Here is a 23,130-nt window from a genome sequence, read left to right on the forward strand (position 1 = left end):
AGCATATTTTACCATGTGACGGTTGGGCTGTGTGGGTCTGCAGTCATCAGTGTTATAATATGTATATGTATGTACTAGGGGTGCAACGATACACAAAATTCACGGTTCGGTTCGGTTCGATACTTTGGTGTCACGGTTCGATATTTTTTCGATACAAAAAAAATGTTCATGCATTTTTAATTTGTCATTTATTAAAATTATAAATATATATTTTAACTCAAAAGTACAGTTTTTAAATTTAACCCTAACCCTTGTGCGTGTTTTTTATTTTGACAGCGAATGCGCACCTGCGGACCACTTATGTGCAGCCCTGGTTATTTAGCTCATCATATTGCAGCCACAGAAATTCTTTTGTCCATGAAACCATAAAGCTGCACTTTCTTTTTGCCTTATAGTCTGATTTGTCATAACTTCTCCGTTTTGTGGTAAGCTTTTCTTTGGCTGTCACTTCTTCACCCTGACCTGTCTTATTTGGCTCAGCAGAACTAAAATATATATGCTGCTGGTTTTACACACGCACTCACATAAGCTCAGCGATTCTCTGCGCGATCAACCTCTCACATGTTTAAGCTGCGGGAGATTTCACTTGTCATGTTTGCATAGTAAGCTAACGATTAATAAGACGATGTCAGAGGAATTGGTGCACAAATTATCATCACTCACAGATCAGTGCTGTCGCTCTCTATACACAGTTCGCACGATTGCAAAGTGAAAGCAAAAAAACAAGCGCAAATTCAAACGCGACTTCAATATGTCACATATTGACAGTGGCTCACCGATGCCAATGACATAATTACCCAGCTACATTTCTGAAAGAATGCAAAAGCATTGACATATATTTTTCGTACAATAGCCCAACGGGCAGGGCAGAGATAGATTTTGGTAGCCCGACTGAAAAAATCGCTAGCTCCGGGACGTCGGGCTAGCGATATTGCAAGCCCTGTATCTGATTGAGGAATCACTCATCTTTGGGAAAGAGAGTTTATTACAGAGAAATGTCTCTTTCCAAAATAAAAGCTATACTATCCGCTTCTTCTGGGCTATATTCTCAGCAGCATAAGGAGAATCATGTGCTAACAGCTGTCTAAATGACTCGGCTAAAGTTAGTAGCATGCTTGTTGTTTTTGTCTTTGCACTAGGATGATGTAAATGTGCAGTCATATTCGTTGTGTTCCCACTAGTGCTTTCAGGTTAATCTCGTTGAAATGACCTTAACGCCACAACACGGCAAATCTCCGTTAATGAGCTACCGCCGATCGCTCCGTGCATGGGGCTAGACGGCCAACACGTTAACGAGCTAACTGCGCTAACACACTAGTTCACACCAATGTAATTGAGCATTGCACGGCACATCCAACATACTGTTTTACTTTAGTCCATGACTCGCTTACCTTCAGGGTCATACGTCACATGAAAACCAAAATAATTCCAAACGCCAGATCTGAATGAGGTTCAATTTGCCTGTTGCAAGGAGAGCTTAACTTCTGTCTCGCTAGCTTGCCCTGCGCTCTTCCTTCTGACTATGCTGTCTGTGTTGAGCGCTCAGTGGATCTGCGCTCGACAGTGCAGCCTAGGCGGAGTAGTCGAACACAGATTCACTGAGCGCTCAACACAGACAGCATCGTCAGAAGGAAAATTGATAAAATAAATTACAAATGTTGTATTGTTCGATACATATGCGTACCGAACCGAAAGCACTGTATCGAACGGTTCAATATCGATACAAATATCGTTGCACCCCTAGTATGTACGTAAATATGTTATGATAAAGAGCAGGGGGGAGAGCACACAGCCCTGGGGGGAGCCAGTGGAGGTGGAACGGAGACTGGAAAGAGAGTAGTTGACACGTTGGTCAAAAAAGTCCAATATCCACTGGATCAGCTGATCATCCAGGTGATATCGGGAGGAAAGTTTAGTGGCCAGGATATGAGGCAGCAGAGTGATGAATGCTGTTGAGAAGTCTGGCGGTTGAGTCAGGGAGCTCCAGAGGTTTGGGGATGGAGTTCAAGATGAAGATTTTTGCATCATCGACACTGGCATGGTAAGGAAACTGGAGTCAATCCATCAGGGCTCAGTTGCTCTTATGATGTGCTGTTTTATGATCTTCTCCATGACCTTCATCACCAGGGAGGTGAGGGCCACAGGACGAAGATCATTCAGAGACTTTGGGTTGTTTCTTTTGGGGATGGGGATGACTGTGGAGTGTTTCCACAGCTGGGGGACGGTGTGACTGTCAGTGTTGAAATAGAGTCCGGAACACATTTCCTAGTTGCCCTACACAGTGTCTCAAAACCTGATTGCTGATGTTGTCAGGGCCATGTGAGCTCCTTGCCCTGGTCCTCCTGAGAGCTCTCACCACGTCCTCAGTGCAGAGTGCAGAGCTGCCAGGTTTGAGTGAGGATCTGGACTCCTCAAGCTGGGCCATGTTGTCCGTTTCAAACCTGGTGTAGAAAGCGTTGAGGTCGTCAGGGAGGGAGGAAGGGTTGCTGCCCTCCACCTGGATGGTTCTGGGGTGAAGATCGCAGTATTCACAGAGGCCATGATTTTGAGGCCCTGCCAGGCTGAGTGGAGGTCCCCTGTGGTCAATTTCTTTTCAACTGTGTTTTTATACTTCAGTTTAGCAGTTTTTATGGCCCTCTTCACCTCTTTTTTATCCAGAGCAGAGCCGGTGAAGAAAATCCTCTTTTTTTTTATCAAGGATTTCCTTGAGCTCCTTGGTGATCCAGGGTTTGTTGTTGGAGACTGTTTTTGAGAGGATAATGTTGTCAATACAGAAGGAGATGTATGATGTCACCGTGTCGACTTGTTCGTCAATGTCATCAGAGGGAGAAAGAAGGCTGTCCCAGTCAGTGGCTTCGAAACCTTCTTGTAAGGTGAGGATACTTTCCTCTGTCCACTGCTTGATATTTTTGGTGACCTTTTTAATCCTCTTGATGACTGGGGTGTAAGCAGGGGCCAGCAGGATGGTGTGGTAGTTGCTAAGCTGAGAGGGGGGAGGGGTAGGGCTTTAAATGCATCTGGTACATAGCCATAGCATTTATCCAGAGATTCATGTGCACAGAAACCTCCCTGCTTGTTAAAAATAGGCGCAGTTATTACAGGTCATTTTAAGAACAGGATTTGTGATACAGACCTTCTTTAGATTTCAGACTATCGTAATTTAAAGAAACTGCTGCAGCTTTTTGGACCTCACCTTTGTGTATTTGTGTAAACCAGACTTCAGGTTTATGAATTTAGTGACTTTTATATTTCACATTTGTATATCACCATGGAAACCTATGTTAAAGTCTGTGAATAATCTGGACTCCACCTGATGAAGTCACATCATGTGACTTTCCCCCTCACCCTGATGACCTTAAACTGTGCTGTGTAAACAAACAAAATGAAACGAGCTCTCAGTTTGTTTCTGCTCCAAGATCCGACTGTAAACACTGAAACCGGATGTTCCAGTTTCAGGATCTTGAACCCTGAAGATGATTCTTCTTATTTATTTATTTTTAATTTTTATTAATGTCAGATATAATGCCAGATTCTACAGTTATTAACAGTTTTTAACAGAAGAATACGGTAAGTCACTACTATATGGGACCTACTCATTGGTGCCCCCTGAGTTTAATTCTATCTCATCTGCTGATCAGAAGGTACTTCAGTTGCTGCCTTTTTCAGTCTGCATGCCAAATATATTTGGGCTAAACAATAAACCTTCCAAGTTGCTCTCTGATGCATCCGTCAGCGTATTAATGTGTGTGGATATTAGAAAGACTTACATAGAAAAAGGTGCTTGTATGAGGTGAATCAGGCAAATTGCATAAAGCTCTTTAACTGCTCAGGGAGAGAAAGGTAACCAGTGCATTTACCATGAGTACTTGACAGGCTCGAAGAGTGTGAGAGTCAAGAAAAGATAAAAAAACCCCCACATCTGTTCCACTCGACTAACTGTTCAAAAAGGGCCCTTTAGCATTTCATGTGCCGACAGAGAAACATGATGTGTTTTTGGTTTAATTCTGGATGAACTTCAAAAAATATGACTTTTAGACATGTCACAGATTCTTTTGAATGAAGCAAATTGTAAAAAGCTCTTTGAGTGCTCAGGTAGAGCAAGGTCCTTTATAACCAGTGTATTTACCATGACTAGTGGACAGGCTCAAAGAGCGTGAGAGTAAAGAAAAGACAAAACACTCAGCATTTCACCTGCCAGCAAAAAACATGATGTGCTTAATTCTGGATGAAGTTAAAAAACTTTTAGACATTTCTCAAATTATTTTCTTGCTAACACACATAAGAAAAGAATTCAAAAGAAGTCGTATGTAAGCCACATCATGATTAAGAAACAACAAACACTGCATTTCGTTATGACTTATATTCAGTTTCTCCAACTAAGATTAGTCATCCTTTAATAAGATTTATGGAAATTATAAACATGTGATGAAGGCAAATGGAATCAGTCCAACATGTTTAATGGATCCTGATCATGTGCAGACTTTACTCTGTAGAAACAGATCTTTGGTTTTATAATTTAATGTTAATCTGACTACAGCTTCTGAGCTTCATCAGTGTGTTTGACTTCAGGCTGGTTCACAGTAAAGTTCACTTGTTAACATGAAACCTTGTTGTATCTGCCAGCGTGAACAGACATCTAATACAGCCACACCCAGACTGCTGGCTTTATTTACTGAATAAATATTTATACTGCAAACACTGACAGTCAGTTTCTCTGTTTCCAGTCTACAGATCCAGTCATCCTTTCTGTCTTCACTGTACATTAATCTGCTAACTTTGAATGATTTTCATTAAATATCTGATCACTTGTCACTGAACTGATTTCAGATCATTTCATTCTGTTTTAATGAACATTTTCCACAAATTGTTCAGACTTTCTGTACATGCAGGTGGAGGAGCAGGGAAAGGTGTGCTGTTGGACGAGGGGTCAGGTGACTGGAAACAGTAGGAACACACTGCGGCCACCTACAGGGCAGGTGGGGAACAGCAGGGATCTGAAACCATATGAGATGTTAGTGTGTGAGAAGTTAGAACAAACGGACTTAAGATGCTCTAAGCGATCAAAGTTGATCTGAAACAGAAGATAAATCCACTGATTCTTTGTAAAGTTCATCTGCTGCTCACATAAATCCTGTGATGAAAACTTTATTTCACTGAATGTTTCTTCAAAGCTCATTTCAACCTGTTGAAGTCATGAATGAAAGTGCAGACTGAGAGTGGATCACATGATGTTTAAGGTGTGTCATGTGACATGCTCAGTATTGTCACACATGTCTAGATTGTCCCTGATATCATAACTGCTCAAACACTGATGATTATATTTGAAGGATTCTTACTGATGGCAGCAAAGTTTGAATGGAGCTCTCTGTCTGTGCTGATTTGTCGCCCTCTGGAGGTCAAAACACAAACTGCATGATGTCACTGTTGATAGGTTTGTAGCTTGAACCTATTCGCTGGAACGTTGAAGACAATATAATTACACAGCAAAAGCATTGAACACCAAGTAGGCAAAGTTCTTCGTGTTACTCGTGTGTGTGTGTGTGTGTGTGTGTGTGGTCAGAGTGTGACCCCATAAATGACTTTCCTAAACCTGCTGGTCTGGAAGTCCAACAGTTCATCTAAACAAAAGGCACTTAGCCTAAAACAGATTCAGCCACGTTTATCCTGCCATAAAACAATAAGACAAGGTACGACCTCTTCTCATGCTCCCAGAATGTAGGTGTGCATTCTAGTGTGGAATACACACCAAGCCTTTGCAGCCTGCTAAAGATCACACATCCTATCACTACACAATTGATTATACACCTCTAAGCATATATGGTTAAATATTTCTAAGCATAAATGACAATCATCAATACAAAACCTAACATTCCCCCCTTTTGACCTTTATGCTAGAAAAGTTCCCAGTTATGATCACCTCATGTCTGACAGTTTCAATGCAAACATTGTTATACACAGCATATGTCAATCACCCTAAATTACTGTAAAAATACACAGTTTGACAAATGTATTAGCAGTTATCCCATTCCTCATTGATCTCATCGGTTAGATTTTGTATTGTTGATTGTCATTTATGCTTAGAAATATTTAACCATATATGCTTAGAGGTGTATAATCATTTGTAGATTGAAAGAATGTCTCATCCTAGAAGGTCTGTAACAACTCTGTGTAGCATGAAGAGGGGAGTGCGTTCACTCCTCTACAGAGTGTTCTGGCATGGATCACACACCTCCTAGGAGAGGTCGTATCTTCTCTTGCTGATATATGGTTTAGCAAACACACATATATCTCTTTAAGTATAAGAGCCTTTTGTTTAGATAGATCTGCTAGACGCCTGGCACCAGCTTTGGGGAGTCTTCACAGGGTCACATCTTGATCTCTCTCACACACACACACACACACACACACACACACACACACACACACACACACACACACACACACACACACACAGGCAAAGTACTCTTTGTGTGTATGTAGACGTCATATGTTAATGAACCTATGCATATTCATGTAACCTCAATAAAAGAACAGTGGTACGGGAGAACGGAGAGAGCAACTGGGGTCAAGCGAAGGAACGGCGTTTGTCCGGTTCTCTCCCGTGCACGAGAAACATGAAGAACTTTGCCTACCCGTGTCTTGCTTTGCTGTGTAATTATATTGTCTTCAACGTTCCAGCGGATAGGTTCAAGCTACAAACCTATCATCATCCAATGGCAAACTGCATCCTACGAGCAAACAAATGAATTGTTAATTTAATAGTTAAAATAAGAAAGTAACATTTTCAAAACATTCCAGCTTGGTGATGCTTCCTCCGGGTGTGCAAATCACATGTCTCTGCAGAGTGGTTTGAGTTCTGCAGGGCGTCACAAATGTCTCTTCCAGTTGTTTCCATCACTGTTCATAGGACCACAGTCCAAATGTATGTAGAATAAACATTCAAACATACCAGTTGGTTTTGTTGTTTGTCAACATGGGTCTCAGCTATCTCCAAAGCCGCAGACCTCTTTTCAGCACTCTAGTTTTATGGCCTCTACCAACTCCCATCACCTCACTTCAGGCCTTCGTCTTGTGAGGGGGATACTTATGACTCCTCCACTGTCCACGCTCTGCAGAAAAACACCTCTGTGAAAAGGGTGCTGGATCCAGTTATCTTACTGCTGTTATGATCCCAGCAGTCTTCAATGTGCCAGCGTATGCACAGTATAGTGACACAGCATTAGGTGATGTTCATAGGAAACTGCTGTCATCACCACCATAGCTTCTGGTTCCTGTGCTTTCACAGAATCATGATGCCATCCTTAGACTCCCTCTGCGCTGTCGATGGAGCTTGGCACGCTCCCCTCATCCTTCAGGTGCCCGTCCGTTGTCCACAATCTCCTCTGTTGGCCTCTGGAAATCCCCTTTGGCACAGCTCTCATTCCAACGCAGTTTCTTGGTCCTTGCTGTGGCTCTAAAGTCTGATCTCATGATGGGCCCCAAACAGCTCGACCTTTGACCTCAACCACTGCCTGGGCTGTCAGCTATGCCTGGAATGGTTCTTGCTTCTCACTGGGCCTCTGAAGATTTTTCAGGAGATTACTGCTGCACCTGTATTTCCTTGCTAGGAGGAAAAACTTCTATTTGGAGAGCATGTCAACAATCATCAAACCACATTCTTTAGTTCAGTGAACTTCACTTATAGGCCATCAAAGCCTCATCTGAACATGAATGCACCACTTGCATAGGTTTAATACCTGTAAATAAACGGTTAATCACACAAATCACTGCAACAATCATAAAAAACATTATTTCATGTTAATCCTGGACCCCTCCTCTTGACGCTTGGACACTCCCATGAGTCAACTCATCAAACCTGGAGTCCTGTCTTAAAGAAAAAGGTTAGCGAGATCATGTCCCAGGTAACATCAGGGCATCTCCGCTGGAGTAGCTCCGTAACCCTGCAATAAAATATGTTAGTGTGTTTTGCATATTAAATTTGCTTAACACCTGGCTCTGCCAAGAGCCTGCATACACACCATCATGGCCTGGAAAACAAGATCTGGAAGTGAAATCAAACTTCATACTTGTAAACAATTGTATCATAAAAGTAATAAGCATTCAACATCAGCAAGACAAGTGTCATGTGCAGGTTTTCTCAAATCAGTAAACTACAATTATTACCATAATTTGCCTCAGACATGGATCATCCCATGTACTCAGTTAACATTAATGTAATCGGTGACTTCCCTTAAGCAAAGTCACTCCACTCATATATTACTAGGAGCTCAAAAGTGGCCACCAAATGAGCTCCATATTAAACTATTCCATAAACACTGCATCTCTTATTTGTTTTTCTCATGTCACTTGTCCGCTTCTGCTGAATCCTCTACATGCATTCTCAGAAAAACAAACATTAGCAATACACATTGACCGTGGTCAGACGGTGGTCAGACGGTGGTCAGACGGTGGTCAGACACAGGTCAACAGGTTCCAGAGGTGCCATAAAAACACCATAAAATCAACCATCCATAGCTGTGGAAAGAAGTGACACTAGTTTTCAACACAGGAAATTTCTCGCATGTTATTCACATTATCAAAGTAACCTTCACATTTTCCCAACAACACAGTGTAACAGCATCACCACTCATAACCTGTAAACACAGTTTCTTCACACATAAACCCAGAAATCCTGTAGTAGGAAAAAACATCAACCAGTTGTCCTGGTATAAATCGCATCATCAAATCACATGAAGAACTGTAATGCTGTAGAAAAGAAATGTAAATGTTAGCGCTGCGCAGATGTGTACACACTTTCTCACAGTTTCCTCTGTGAGCAACACAGGATAGTGAATAACACCCCTGGTAGATGCACAGACACAGAAAGTGGCATTTCACAGGTTAAATCATCACGCAACCTCGAATGTTGCTGTCATCTTTCTGCTCCTGTAAAAGGAAACATACATAAATTCATCTGCACCTTTGTCAGGTGGGGTTAACTTCGCACAGTAGTGTTACATCAGTAAAGTCTTGTCAGCTTTTGTCAGCTTTTTTTCTTTCACTCATTCATTCATACATTCATTCTTTCTTTGCTGATAGTGGAACCTATCATCGCATTTAGTTTCCACTCTCAGCAAAATGACGTCATTTGAAAAAGAAAAAGAAGAACTTTAGCTCGGATTACCTCGCTGAATCCTTTTTAGGCAGGGACTCTCATTTTCTAATTGTCCCAAATAAGTGGCTTTCTCCAGAGCCCATTTTAATGTGGAGAAACTCACTTGCAACAATTTTCCCGACGACGTGTCGTACAGCGATTTCTGTTCTAATCGTGCAGATCTGCTCAAACGACAGAGATTATCAAACAAAACTTTCAGTGCACTGTGAAAGTTTTGAAGGGGTTGCAGAGGGTCGTGAAAACTGCCCAGCGCATCGCCGTAGTACCACTTCCTGCTATAAAAGACATCTACAGGAAGCGGTGTCTGAAAAGGGCTGGGAAAATCATCAAAGACCCCAGTCACCCATCACATGGACTCTTCACCCTCCTGCCCTCTGGGAGGCGCCACAGGAGCCTCCGGACTAAGACCACAAGGTACCGGAACAGCTTCTTACCCATAGCTGTCAGACTCCTGAACTCTGCCTCCTGACATCTGACCCACGTTAAACTCATGGACTGAACATACACACCCCCACAATGGACAACTGTACCCTCAAACACACAATAATAACATGGAGTGAACCACCACTCACAACCACTAGCACTTTATATAGCCTCTGTAGAAACTATCTACACCCTCACTTATCTTAACTGCACTACTGTATAGCTCTGTGTAAATAATCATTCTACATTCGATAATCTTTAATCCTACAATTGTTTACCACTTGCATAGTTCCCATTTCTGTATAGCTGTATATCTCAGATTTCTGTAAGTTATTTATTTCATATTCTGTATAGTTTTTCATATTTATATCCTGTACATAGCCTGTACATAGCTTGTACTCACTACAGCCTGTACATACTTAGTTATAGAATATTCACAACATACTTCATACCGTGTACATTATAACATACCATAATAGACCCATTTCTGTAATATACTTACATATCTATACTATTGCTAATATATATTGTAATATACCTATATCACTAAAGCACTTCTGGATGGATGCAAACTGCATTTCGTTGCCCTGTACCTGTGCATGTGCAATGACAATAAAGTTGAATTCTATTCTAATTCTATTCTAATTCTAAAATAAAAAGGCCTTGTTAAGTCATGACACAAGCTCCTCATCTCAGGAGGGTAAATCATACCATTAGCATGGTTCATCATACCATCATACTAATTGGCAGGCTCAACTTCACAACAAGAAAAAATCATCAGCTAAATTCACTCCAAACCAACCATCAGCTGCACAACACACAACATAACCCTAATGTCTTATTAGCTATGAGTTTAATCACCAGGTCTGCGCTCTTCACACATTTAGGCCACAGATTTTATTCAGTTTTACTTTTTTCCCTTCATCATAAAACATGTGACATGTTGTCATGCACTTCACAAAAGACGTTTGTTCTGACGTATTCAGAGTTGTGTATCTAAATACAGGATTCACTCGCACATCAAAACAGGAAACTCAGTGTTTTAGAGTCTCCACTCAACACACAACAAACTCCAACACATCTCATTCACTCGTGCTAGAATTCAATCACCTTTCATTAATCTAAGAACGATCAACTAATTTGCATATCAGCTATTAACCCACTAAGATGACAGGAAAACAGAAATGCATGTTCAAAATAATATCACAAAAATAGAATTTCCCTCATACAGTAAATTACTTGTGCTGCATCAATCAAGCAGGAAGCTTCACCCAATTTACTATATCAACGACTAAATTTATTGTCTGATCACTGGTTGGTCAAACCAGAATCTTTTTTCCCACGAAAGTTAAACTGTTGTCCTGCAACCTAGAGAGTCAATTTTTGCATTGGATAAATTCAGTATTTGATAACAAGTGTCTGTTAAATTGACACTATTTTAACACTGATGAAAGATAACAAGCTAATTTTCATTACATGGGTGTTTGTGTTATTAGGCAGGTTTAATCAATGTCTGTGGAGCTGCATCTCCAGCAGGGCATGTTCTTAAAGCTGCCTTTCATTCACACTTCTCTGCTATTATTTGATCATTTCTTAACTAATGTGCTATGAGTCCACTGGTCTTTGCATCACACGAGGTGACTTGGACAAGATGATAAACAGACTCACGCTTAAGATGTTGTCTAATCTTCATGAGCTCTCTTGTGTTTGTGTTAGTAGGGTTAATGCATGTTCTGCTTGTGTGTGTGATTTTGTATATGTTTCTTTTTCGCAGTGTTTCAGACTCCTTCACAATTTTCCCACTTAAGCAGTCAGTTTTTTTTCCCAGGTTTGCTAACCCAAATTTTGATTTCCCACATTAAATAACAAAATTCCTATGTTTTCTCACCACTCCTCTCACTCTGTTGTCCTCTCACTCTTCAACAGTCCAACAGCCGGCATTTCTCCTTCAGCTTTGTCCTGTGTTCCACTGTCTCTTCTTGCCATTTTCTCCAAAGGTGGCAAATGTCAAACTTCAACAGTCTCCTCAGTTCTCCTCAAAAGTTTTCTTCACATGCATAGTGAATTTGCAGCTTGTTGGAAACACAGTGCCATTCATCCAATCAGGCAGGATGATGGGTTTGCTCTTCTTCTCTGATGCTGTTTGTCCATACCGCTGCTGTTTGCTTGGACTCTTTGCTCAGGACTTGCTGCTGTCTCTTTATCTGCCATTTTATTGCTCTTTGGAGCTGCATTCCTTGTCTTCAGGGAGGTGTGAGAGCTTGCTTGTGAGGTTGAGAGACACATGGCGCTGTAAATAAGTCAGCCAGAAACTTGGCCTGAATGTTTCCAATGATGTTAAACTATGACTTTCTTCCGACTGCTGCATGTGGAAAATTGATTCAGGTCTGCTTTTCACCTGAAAGTGACAAACTAAGACATTTTCATTATCATCATCACTGCTTAATCAACACACATCTCTCTCTCTCTGTTTTTGTGAACAGTCCTTTCTTAAAAGCAGAAAATTAGATTGTAGTTGTTCTTGGCTGATCAACACAAAACCTTTTTCCTATGATTTTTTTTATCTACAATATAAATTCTTTCTCTTTTTCACTCTTTTTTTTTTTTTTTTACAATAGCTGGTGACCTGCAGAATCACCGCTCTCACAATCAGAGGCAATTACTTTTACACAGCGCACAAAAACACTGTGACGTCAGACACATTCACACTCACCTTTTCATCTGCATAAATAAATCATATGGCTGATGATATGTGCCATGGTGATCCATAGGCATGATCACAAGTTTATTTAATTATTTTTAACCCAACAAAACAAAAAAACAGAAACATGATGCTGATGCTATGAACACTCTACACACATGAGTCAAGATGCAGAAAAACTGCTCACGGAAACGCTGCACACTCCAGTTATCACAGTTATAGTTCTGTTTCCCTCTCTTCGAGGAGTTCTCAGACAGCTCTCGATCTGATAATGTGTAGCTTGCTCATCAGCTCAGAAAAAACCGCAACGCAACCTCACACAGTGGTTGCGTGCTTTTCCCACAGTGGCAAAGACTTACACTTTCATATTCAATTCAGCTTCTCCATCATGTACTTTTAGATGTTTCATACAGGGTTCAGCATATTAGTTGTTTTCACAGGTGTGCTCTATATCTCAACAATGGCTCATAATAAGACGACAGTCTTTCACACAGGTCAAGTGCCTCTATGCACTTCATTAGTTTAAATATTTGCCTATTTTACTACATCTCATATGTCATTGTACTGAATTTGAGCAACCACAAGCTTAATGTAGATTACTTTTAGCAATTATCCACCTCAATTAAATCTATGGTCTGGAACACAGGCTGTTGTCGATCAGGGAAAGCTAAAGAGTTAACATTTTGTGTCAGCAAGGGGTGGGGGAAAGCCATTCACCAGAGCACATCTTAAGTGCTACTGATGTGGGCTGGCCTTCTCCACATGCTCTTCAAGGCTGGTGTGTTTTCTGAAAACTTCTAACATTTGAATCTCTTCCATTTATAAGCCTGCGATTAACCGCACGGCTCAGGACCACGTGAAACCCGCGCGACCATGCTCACGTGAACCCGCGCAGCTAAGGAGCCGTCGCTCTCTTTGTTTTTTTGTTTTTTTTTTATTTAAATACTTTGTGCTGCCAGGAGCAAAGTCCAGCATAAACGTCTGTTACCCTCCGACACACTCTTGGTTGCTTAGGAATCCATGATAACGACAACAGCTAGTGTCACGGACCACGTGTTCCGCTCTGCACGCACTCACACAACAACAACAACGAAAACAACAACGACAACAACACAAAATAGGCCTATCGTCCAGCACAGTCTGGACCCCGCGGAACTTCTCAACGCCCCACAAAGTGGCGGAGAACTCACCTCTCGCTCCACAAAGTAGCGAGGAACCTCTCGCTCCACAAAGTAGCGAGGAACCCAGATAACCGAATTTCCCAGAGGAACCCACCCGAGGGATTAATAAAGTTCTATCTTATCTTATCTCTTATCTTATCTCTCCACAAAGTAGCGAACTTCTCAACGCCTCACAAAGTGGCGGAGAACCCACCTCTCGCTCCACAAAGTAGCGAAGAACTCACTTATCGCTCCACAAAGTAGCGAACTTTTCAACGTCTCACAAAGTGGCGGAGACTTCACAACCACACGGTTATAGAGTCGGGCTCTAGGGACTTACTTGGTGTTGCTTAGTGTGTAATATCAGCCTCGGATCCCGCCGATTGTCATTCATCGAGGAGAAAAGACAGACAGTTAATCCACAGGAACTTCCTGGCTGACGTCAGTCTTTCAGCGTGTCTCTTCTCCCCTCGGTGAATGTCGACTCCAGGGCTCCGGCTCTCGAAGGACCAATTAATGATAGCTTTCTAGCTTGAACCTATTCGCTGGAATGTTGAAGACAATATAATTACACAGCAAAGCAAGACACGAGTAGGCAAAGTTCTTCATGTTTCTCGTGCACGGGAGAGAACCGGACAAACGCCGTTCCTTCGCTTGACCCCAGTTGCTCTCGTCCTTTCTCCCGTAACACTGCTCTTTTATTGAGGTTACATGAATATGCATAGGTTCATTAACATATGACGTCTACATACACACAAAGAGTACCGTGTGTGTGTGTGTGGTACTGCTGATCAAAGGGTCCTATAACATGAAAGCACAAAAGCAAACATCCTTGGTCAGGAAGAGGGTAGTCTCCCCCTCACCCTAAATGGTTCACCCTAGATAACACGGTGAGGAAGTCCAGCAGTTCATCAAACCAAAAGCACTTAGACTAGAACAGACGTAGCTACGTTAATCCTACCATAAAACAATAAGACAAGGTACGACCTCTCTCATGCTCCCAAAGTGCTCTCTAATGCACACAAAGTTTGCAGACTATCAAGGATCAAAACCTCTACCAATCTACAACTAATTACAAAACTCTAAGCATATATAAGTAGATATTTCTAAGCATAAATGGAAATCAACAATACAAAACCTAACACCTGCTCCATGGTTTTTCACAACATTTTGCACATCACTATTTAATACAGGAAGTAGGTGAACTAAAACAAGTCATCGTTCTTTGTGAGAGGACCATATTAATGAAACAAACCTCAATGACATCATAGGGATCCCTAAAGATGCTCCTGCTGCTTCTCTTCCTCCTCATCCTAAGCTTCCTTCTCCTTGTCCTCGCCTTCCATCCAATTGTAATTCAACCTAATTGTGTTTCTCCCCCTCCTCTTCCTCATTTTGTTGGAGCTGTGAACACAATTAATGTGAATCTGGATTAATTTGTGCAAACAAGAAAAATCTACAGCTTTTTGGTCAGAGGTGCTCTTGTGATTTAAGCCGGGTAGAGTAGATTTATGTGTTGATGCTACCTGCTTCAGCTCTGGCTGCTGAGTGATATTTATACTCTGGCTGGATTACAAACTTTAACCATGTGCTGAACTTTGGCCCGGCGTTGATACCTCTTGTTAGTATAACGACCTCTTCTTAGCTTGTATGTATGATGGTGGATAAATGAAATATACAAAAAAATAACTATATTACAAAAGAACATGTCACGGTTCTGGGCCCGTTGGACCCAGTATTTTGAGTTTATTATGTTTTGGTTTATTTTTGCATTATGGATTGTTTTCTGATGTTCTGGTCCTTTGTTTATTATTATCATTATGGATCTGTTTCTGTTATTCTTGGTGAGGGATCAGTTCTTAGGTTTTGGGTTCTCATGTGTGTTGCAGTTTCTGTTCAGTGTCATGTCTGCATCTGGTTTAGTACTTCTTGTTTCCGGTCTTATTGTGAAAGTCTTTGTCTTATGTTAATGTGTGCAGCTTAGCTCCACCGTCTCGTTAGCCCTGATCTCCCCCAGCTGTGTCTCCCTTCTGTGCCCCATTCCCTCATTACTACCCTGTGTATTTAAGCCCTGTGTTTTCCCATGCTTCGTGTCGTGTCGTACCTTCAGATTATGCCTGTGTGTTCCTGTTCTCCGGTTTCAGTGGTCACTTCATGTTTTGTTTTCGTACCAGCTATAAAGCTGAGGTTTTTGAGTTTCACGTTAGTGTCTGAGTCCTGCGTTTGGATCCTCCTCTCCGCCTGCCCACACACAGAGCCCTGACAGAACATCTATCTTGGAAACATCAAATGACCGGAGCATAACTTGTCAACTAGTCCGAAACTAAGTTATGCAGGAACAGTCAAAGACACCTTCTCATGTCACATTTCTATTCATTTCTATATAATTAGATTAGACAATAAAGAGTTATCTAATCTAATTATTCATTCAAAACTCTTATGCATAGCTGTACTTTATACAGCTCATACAGAATTCAAAGTACAGGTTCATGTGAGTATTTAATGTACAGCTCATATCTACAGAATTTCAGAGTTTCTAGAGCAGACACAGAGCTCACGTCTCAACAGGCTTCAGGCGCCATTTTAGTGACTTTAACAATATATTAAATTTTAATTTCGGTCTAGCTGACATTAGGTTATGTACGCAGCACGCAATTGAACCACATATTTTAGAAGCCAAAGGTTCAAATTAGATGGGAGCACCTTCACTTAATTATAACAGTGGTTTTGTTAGGAAAACAGTTGGATACTAAATTGCGCTGACCTCAACGGCTAACGTATCTAGCTAATCGCTACTGTTAGCACAACATTAACAGCAAGCTACAATGACGAGTAACAAAAACAAAACAGTAATAAGGTTTCAATGAAAATGGTTTACCTTTTCCAACAGTCCCAGTATCCAGAGCTTCAAAGTCCAGCAGGTACTGAAGACTGTTATCCGTTTCGCTGTCACCGTCCGTGAGTTTTTTCCCCAGAAAGGTCAAGGCCCGCCGCTCGCACACTCTGTCTGCACATGCGCATACCAACGACTGACCCCCTCCGTCCGCTCCCGGGAGGTTATAGTATGACGTGTTCTGACATCACCCTCTCTCTCCCTGTCATTTATTTGGCTCGAAACACATATTAACAAATTGCTCAGTGATGAACAACTACTCAGATCATTTACCTAAGCAGTGTGCTTTGTCAAAACGAAGTGTGTGTTCATTACACTGACATTCTGTTCTGCAATTGTTATTTACTTGTATTTTATAATTTGACTTTACATACTGCTGGGTGGTTTGTAAAGTTTACAATAACTAGTATTATCATTATGCTATATTTTCAAAAATATATAATAATCTCAAAAGTAATGCCTTGGAGTAGAAAATAGTAATGCTTTATTAAAATTTAAAACTAAAGTACAGTATTTGAATGTGTGTATTGTGTCTACTGTTTGTTAACTCACCATATTCATAATGGGTTTGCGGGGTTAGGGGTGTGTGTGTGTGTGGGGGGGTTAGGGTCTTTAGGCTTTGGCCCTCACCCCTGCCACTAGTATATTTTTAAGCAAATATTTCTAACTTTTATTTGAATATTCAGTTTCCTACCATCTTCTCTTAAAGGGTAATTGCCAGGTATCCCGCCCTTCCCCTTCGCACACACATGCACACAAAGAAAACACACAGTATAATTCACAGCCTCATTATAGTGAATAAATATTTATGCCATTTACACCATCAAACTTAGATTGCTAAGGATGAAGAACCTTTTGTTCTTTAAAGAACCATTTGTAATAGCTGAAGAACCATCCACAAAATAAAAAGGTTCTTTGACGTATGATGGTTCTTTAAAGAACCATGAAGACATCTGAAGAACCATTTAAGAACCATAATTTTTCTGAGTGCAGTGGAGGTGGTGAGTGACAGGAGAATGGCAGCTAAGCTGTCATCCCTGTTGGACAACATCTCCCACCCCATGCAGGAGACTCTGACAGCACTGAGCAGCTCCTTCAGTGACTGTGGCACCCACGGTGTGGGACGGAGAGATTTCACAGGTCTTTCCTCCCCACTGCTGTCAGACTCCACAACAAAGACTTTAACTGATCAAACACACACATCCACACATGTGCAATAGCAATAACACTAAGTGCAATACTCTTTTCTGACAAAGTTGTATTTTTACTCAGTTGTATACAGCATGTGTATTCTATTTTTATCCTATTGTATATTTTATTCTATTTATACTACTGTATATAGTATTTTATTTTATTCTATTCTGTATAGTTGTGTACAGTATTTTATTCTTATTGTATTCTATTCTACAGTAAAATATGCTGTGGGGCTGTGTGGACAGTGCAGGGACTGGGAATCTTGTCAAAGTTGAGGGACACATGGATTCCACTCAGTATCAGCAGATTCTGGAGACCAATGTCCAGGAATCAGTGACAAAGCTGAAGCTGCGCCAGGGATGGATCTTTCAACAAGACAACGACCCGAAACACTGCTCAAAATCCACTAAGACATTCATGCACAGGAACAAGTACAATGTTCTGGAGTGGCCATCTCAGTCCCCAGACCTGAATATTATTGAAAATCTGTGTTGTGAATTAAAGAGAGTTGTACATGCTCAGAAGCCATCAAACCTGAATGAACTAGAGATGTTTTGTAAGAGGAATGTTCCAAAACATTCAACCACAATTCAGACTCTCATTGGAACCTACAGGAAGCATTTAGAGGCTGTAATTTCTGCAAAAGGCAGATCTACTAAATATTGATTTCATGTCTTTTATTGTGCTGCCCAAATTTATGCACCTGCCTGATTTTGTTTAAACAATTATTGCACACTTTCTGTAAATCCAAAAAACTTCATTTCACTTCTCAAATATCACTGTGTGTGTCTCTGGCCACTATATCTGTGGGGATGGTGTTCACTCTGTGTTGGAGTGTCCTGATGACATCCAGTTTGTGCTTGAGTGTTTGATAAGTGTATGTGTTGGTTTACTGTACACATCAACTTTTGTCCCCTATTGGTGATGGAAATCTCACAGTTTAGGAAGGCTAACCTGTCATATTTTCCACATTCTCCTTGGTAAACCTGATGTGTTGGTCCACAAAGTTCATGTGATCAGTGAATACCTGAAACAATGACTTGGGTAGGGTTTTCCTGTTAGTGTCACCTGTCTATGAATGATACTTGATCTCAGTTTCCTGAAAATAGTGTCATTTGAATGCTAGCAAAAGGTATGCTCTTCCCAAGCATACTGATAGGGGAGCCTTGTTGTATGTATGTAATGTCCCCGATCTAATAACACCAGGAATGCACAGAGGACACACACAAATTTGGATTCATAGTTATTATTTAGTTAAGACAAGAAAATACACCGCTGTTCAGGATGAAGCAACAGCATGTATGGGAGGAGGTGGATGAGACTCCGCCTCTGACCTTACACAAGTGCTGCGACAAACCAGGAAACAAGCTGTTCCTCTTTCTCAGTAAAGGGAGACACACAGACGATCAGTGAGTAGCTGTAGCTGCACGAGTGAGTGCAGCGACAGTGTAAAACTCCAACACTGCTGCTTCAAGCTGCTGACGCTCCACACACTGAATGTGAGTTTGAGCAAAAACACAACTCAAAGGAAGTTTCAGTGAAGGTGGTAGAGGAGGGAGGGGAGCCAGGACTGACTGTACTTCCTGTCTGCTGTTTTCAGCTTCACTCACAGACTCAATGGCTTCCAGATCAGAGGAGGATCTCTGCTGTCCGGTCTGTCGGGAGGTCTTCAGAGATCCTGTTCTTCTGTCATGTAGCCACAGCTTCTGTAAAGACTGTCTGAAGAGACGGTGGAGAGAGAGACCAACACACGAGTGTCCAGTTTGTAAGGAAATATCAGTGGATGATCCACCTTTAAACCGAGCTTTAAAGAACCTGTGTGAGTCGTTCTTACAGGAGAGAGATCAGAGAGCTTCAGAGGCTCTCTGCAGTCTGCACTCTGAGAAACTCAGACTCTTCTGTCTGGACCATCAGCAGCCAGTGTGTGTGTGTCGTCTGCAGAGACTCAGAAAAACACACCAATCACAGATTCAGACCCATCGATGAAGCTGCACAACAACACAAGAAGAAACTTCAGGAAACTCTGGAGCCCTTAAAGAAGAAGTTAAAGGTTTGTGAAGAAGTTCAAGTGAAGTTTGAACAAACAGCAGAACACATTAAGGTCCAGGCCCGACACACAGAGAGGCAGATTAAGGAGCAGTTTAAGAAGCTTCACCAGTTTCTAGCAGAGGAAGAGGAGGCCAGGCTGGCTGCACTGAGGGAGGAAGAGGAGCAGAAGAGTGGGATGATGAAGGAGAAGATGGAGGCTCTGAGCAGAGAGATAGCAGCTCTTTCAGACACAGTCAGAGCCACAGAGGAGGAGCTGAGAGCTGAAGATGTCTCATTCCTGCACAACTACAAGGCTGCAGTGGAAAGAGTCCAGCGCTGCCCCCTGCTGGATGATCCACAGCTGCCCTCAGGAGCTCTGATAGACCAGGCCAAACACCTGGGCAACCTGACCTTCAACATCTGGAACAACATGAAGGACATGGTCTCCTACACTCCTCTCATTCTGGACCCAAACACTGCTCATCCAAACCTCATCCTGTCTGAAGATCTGACCAGTGTGAGAGGAGGAGAGAGGCAGCAGCTTCCTGATAATCCAGAGAGGATTGATTATTACATTTCTGTCCTGGGCTCTAAGGGTTTTAACTCAGGGACTCACAGCTGGGATGTCGAGGTTGGAAATAATACAAGCTGGATGCTTGGTGTGGTAGAAGAGTCTATTCAGAGGAAGGGAAACAAAGAGTTTGGATTTTGGGGTGTGATTTTCAGTTTAGGTAAATACTCAACACGCTCACCATCAGCTCCTTTCACTGCTCTCTCAGTTCAGAAGAAGCTCCAGAGGATCAGAGTGAATCTGAACTGGAACAGAGGAAAGCTGTTGTTCTCTGATCCTGATACTAACACACACATACACACCTTCACACACACTTTCACTCACAGGATGTTTCCATTCATTCAAACTGGTGATGAAGTGAAGGTGTTGCCGGTGACGCTGACGGTGTCAGTGTCAGCGGCACCGTTAGCAGATCAGGTCAGTTCAGGATGGTTTTTTTTCTAATGTGCTTTCTTGTCAGTGCTACATGTAGCCAAAACCCCAAATATTTCAAAGATATTCTTTTTGTCCTTTTTAACATTGTGCTCTAAAGCTTCTGTGACTATAACTTATTCAGTTCAAAATTTTAAGTTTATTCGCAATGCATGACAGCAGTAAGCTACAGCACAAATGGTTGTATAAAATCTGTTTTGGATTGTTTGTTATCTTATATGGGTACATGCTGTATTAATTATTTTTTTGTTCTTTTTGAGTTCCTTGGCCCCCGCTCCAGTCTTTCTGGGTTTGAGTGAAAGAGGAGGTTGAGCTGGTTTACAAGAAGAAGCCAATAAAATGGACTGAACCATGTCTTGCGATCACACAGGGGGGGATGGTGTTCTTCTTAAACACACACACACACACACACACACACACACACACACACACACACACACACACACACTTTTTTAATAGTTTGGACCTCTGTGTTTTTGGCTTATTGGTCCCTAATAGTGCTGTCCACCTTTTCACATGGAAAATCATTTCACTGTTTCTCACTGAATGACTCCCCAAACTAGATTTGAAATTCTATCAAGTTTCTAATCATTACAAGTGATTCATGTTTCTATTTGATGTGTAAATGGAGATGATTTAGTTTGCTGGGATATGGACTGACATGTGTTGAATGGGAGGAGCAGTTTGTTGTTGTCTTCTTGTCTGTTTATGACAACAATAAATATGTTGTTGAAACAATGATTCATGTTTAACTCCATATATGAAATGTTTCTGATCTTTGAATTCTGTTTGATTAAAGACTTTCTTCATGACACAAATGAGATTTCAGTGTATTAATAGAACTAAATAAGCTCAGAGTTGAAAGGCTGGAGTATTATGTAAAAATTATAAATTGTTCATCAAATTGCCCTGCGACAGACTGGCGACCTGTCCAGGGTGTACCCCGCCTCTCGCCCTATGACAGCTGGGATAGGCTCCAGCATCCCCCACAACCCTGAAAAGGATAAGCGAAAGCGAATGGATGGATGGATGTTTATAAAATAAATAAAGCTGTGTGTTATTGTTTTAATATATACACGATGCAAATTTGCTCATAAATGGGTTAGCGTTTCATGTTTTCAGAGTCAAGAGCTTCATTCAGTGTTAATGTTTGGATTTGAAATATTGCCGGTAGACATATAGTGCAGAGGGTTTTTCAGCATGCTTACACATACACCAGTGATGGCTTTTTATACGTCTCTGGGTCACAGAGTCCAAACAAGATGTCCTGAACTGGGCCTTAGAATCAACTGAAGGATAACATTCGATAGTCAAGGCTACACAGGGTGTGTTTTTGTGTCCATGTTTCTCTTATTTCAGGAAAAGGAACAGGAACTGCCAAAGCAAATTAAATCTTTCTAAACCACAAATATTTCTTCTTAAATATTTGAACACAACAACAGTCAAATAGTGAAAAATAGGAAGTAAGCATGGTGCGACTGGAGTCGCGTGTGTCAAGACTGATTTCAGCAGGAATGGAGAGAGGGGAGAGTAGAGTGAACAGGCATTGTTTAGAAGGGTTCAGCAAATCTGAGCTGGCAGCAATCGCTTCTGAGTGTCAGGTCAGAACACTTGCAACTTTTCAGATGCAAGAGGAACAAACTGCCAGAGTCCAGGAATAAAGTTGTCATTCTTTATATTTCAAGAATGGGCCCCATGGGTGGGCGAGAGTGTGGGGTGTGAGTGTGTGTGGTTTGGTCTTATGAACGCACACACTGTCGGTTGTGCGGCTGCCGTTTGTCTCTAAACTGAAGCTGCATGTGTACACATGAGCCAGCTTCAAACTTGGCAGTTTTGTGTCTGGATTAATGCAGGAAGATGCTAAATATTTGAAATACTGTATTTGTGTTTCTGATAATATCTGTGAATACTGGATTACTATACATCAGAAAGAACTGCGTTTTTCCACATTATTACTTCTGTTTTTATTTGCCAACTTCAGAAATTATTTTTGAGAATAATAAAAGAAATGTTTGAAAAGAAACAATGTAAACAATCATGGATGAATAATATATGATGACAAGATTATATTTCTAAAGGAAAAAGCTGCTGTAATGAGAAAAAACCATTTGGTTCTGAGCACAATTATCTGTAGTTTTTTTTCATTGAGGAACACTTCTGCATTGCAGAGACAACCTTGTTTGTCCTGACAACTCCTGTGTGAATGTAGATGAACATCAAAGTGTCAGATAGAGATACACCACATGTAGCTGTAAAAAAGATTACTTATACTCACTGTAGAGGATCCACAGGGACACCTTATGACAATGTTTAGAATCAGCAGCTTATTTAAACCATTTACTACCCACAAACATGAGGTCATGACCTGAAATAGTTTTCCAAAAGTCTTGAAGGAGTTCCCAGAGATGCTGATCACTTGTTGGTCCTTTTGCCTTCACTCTGTGGTCCATCACATCCCAAACCATCTCAACTGGATTTAGGTCAGGTGATTGTGGACGTCAGGCCATCTGGACAATAAGTCTCACTATCTGTTTAACAGATAGGTTATGAAGTTACAATTCCCCACTGTTTGTA

The 23,130-nt window shown here is 41.4% G+C and overlaps 1 pseudogene; it reads left to right on the top strand.

The window, feature by feature from the left end:
- The first annotated feature begins 19,142 nt into the window (after window positions 1–19,142).
- Window positions 19,143–20,568, top strand: LOC147333834 (nuclear factor 7, brain-like; annotated as a pseudogene).
- Window positions 20,569–23,130: the final 2,562 nt, after the last annotated feature.

The sequence above is a fragment of the Aulonocara sp. 'chitande type north' Nkhata Bay genome, linkage group LG3 (genome assembly GCF_057382095.1).
Source record: "Aulonocara sp. 'chitande type north' Nkhata Bay isolate Kocher_YH1m ecotype deep benthic linkage group LG3, A_spYH_male_GT1.1, whole genome shotgun sequence".
Classification (NCBI taxonomy): Eukaryota; Metazoa; Chordata; class Actinopteri; order Cichliformes; family Cichlidae; genus Aulonocara; species Aulonocara sp. 'chitande type north' Nkhata Bay.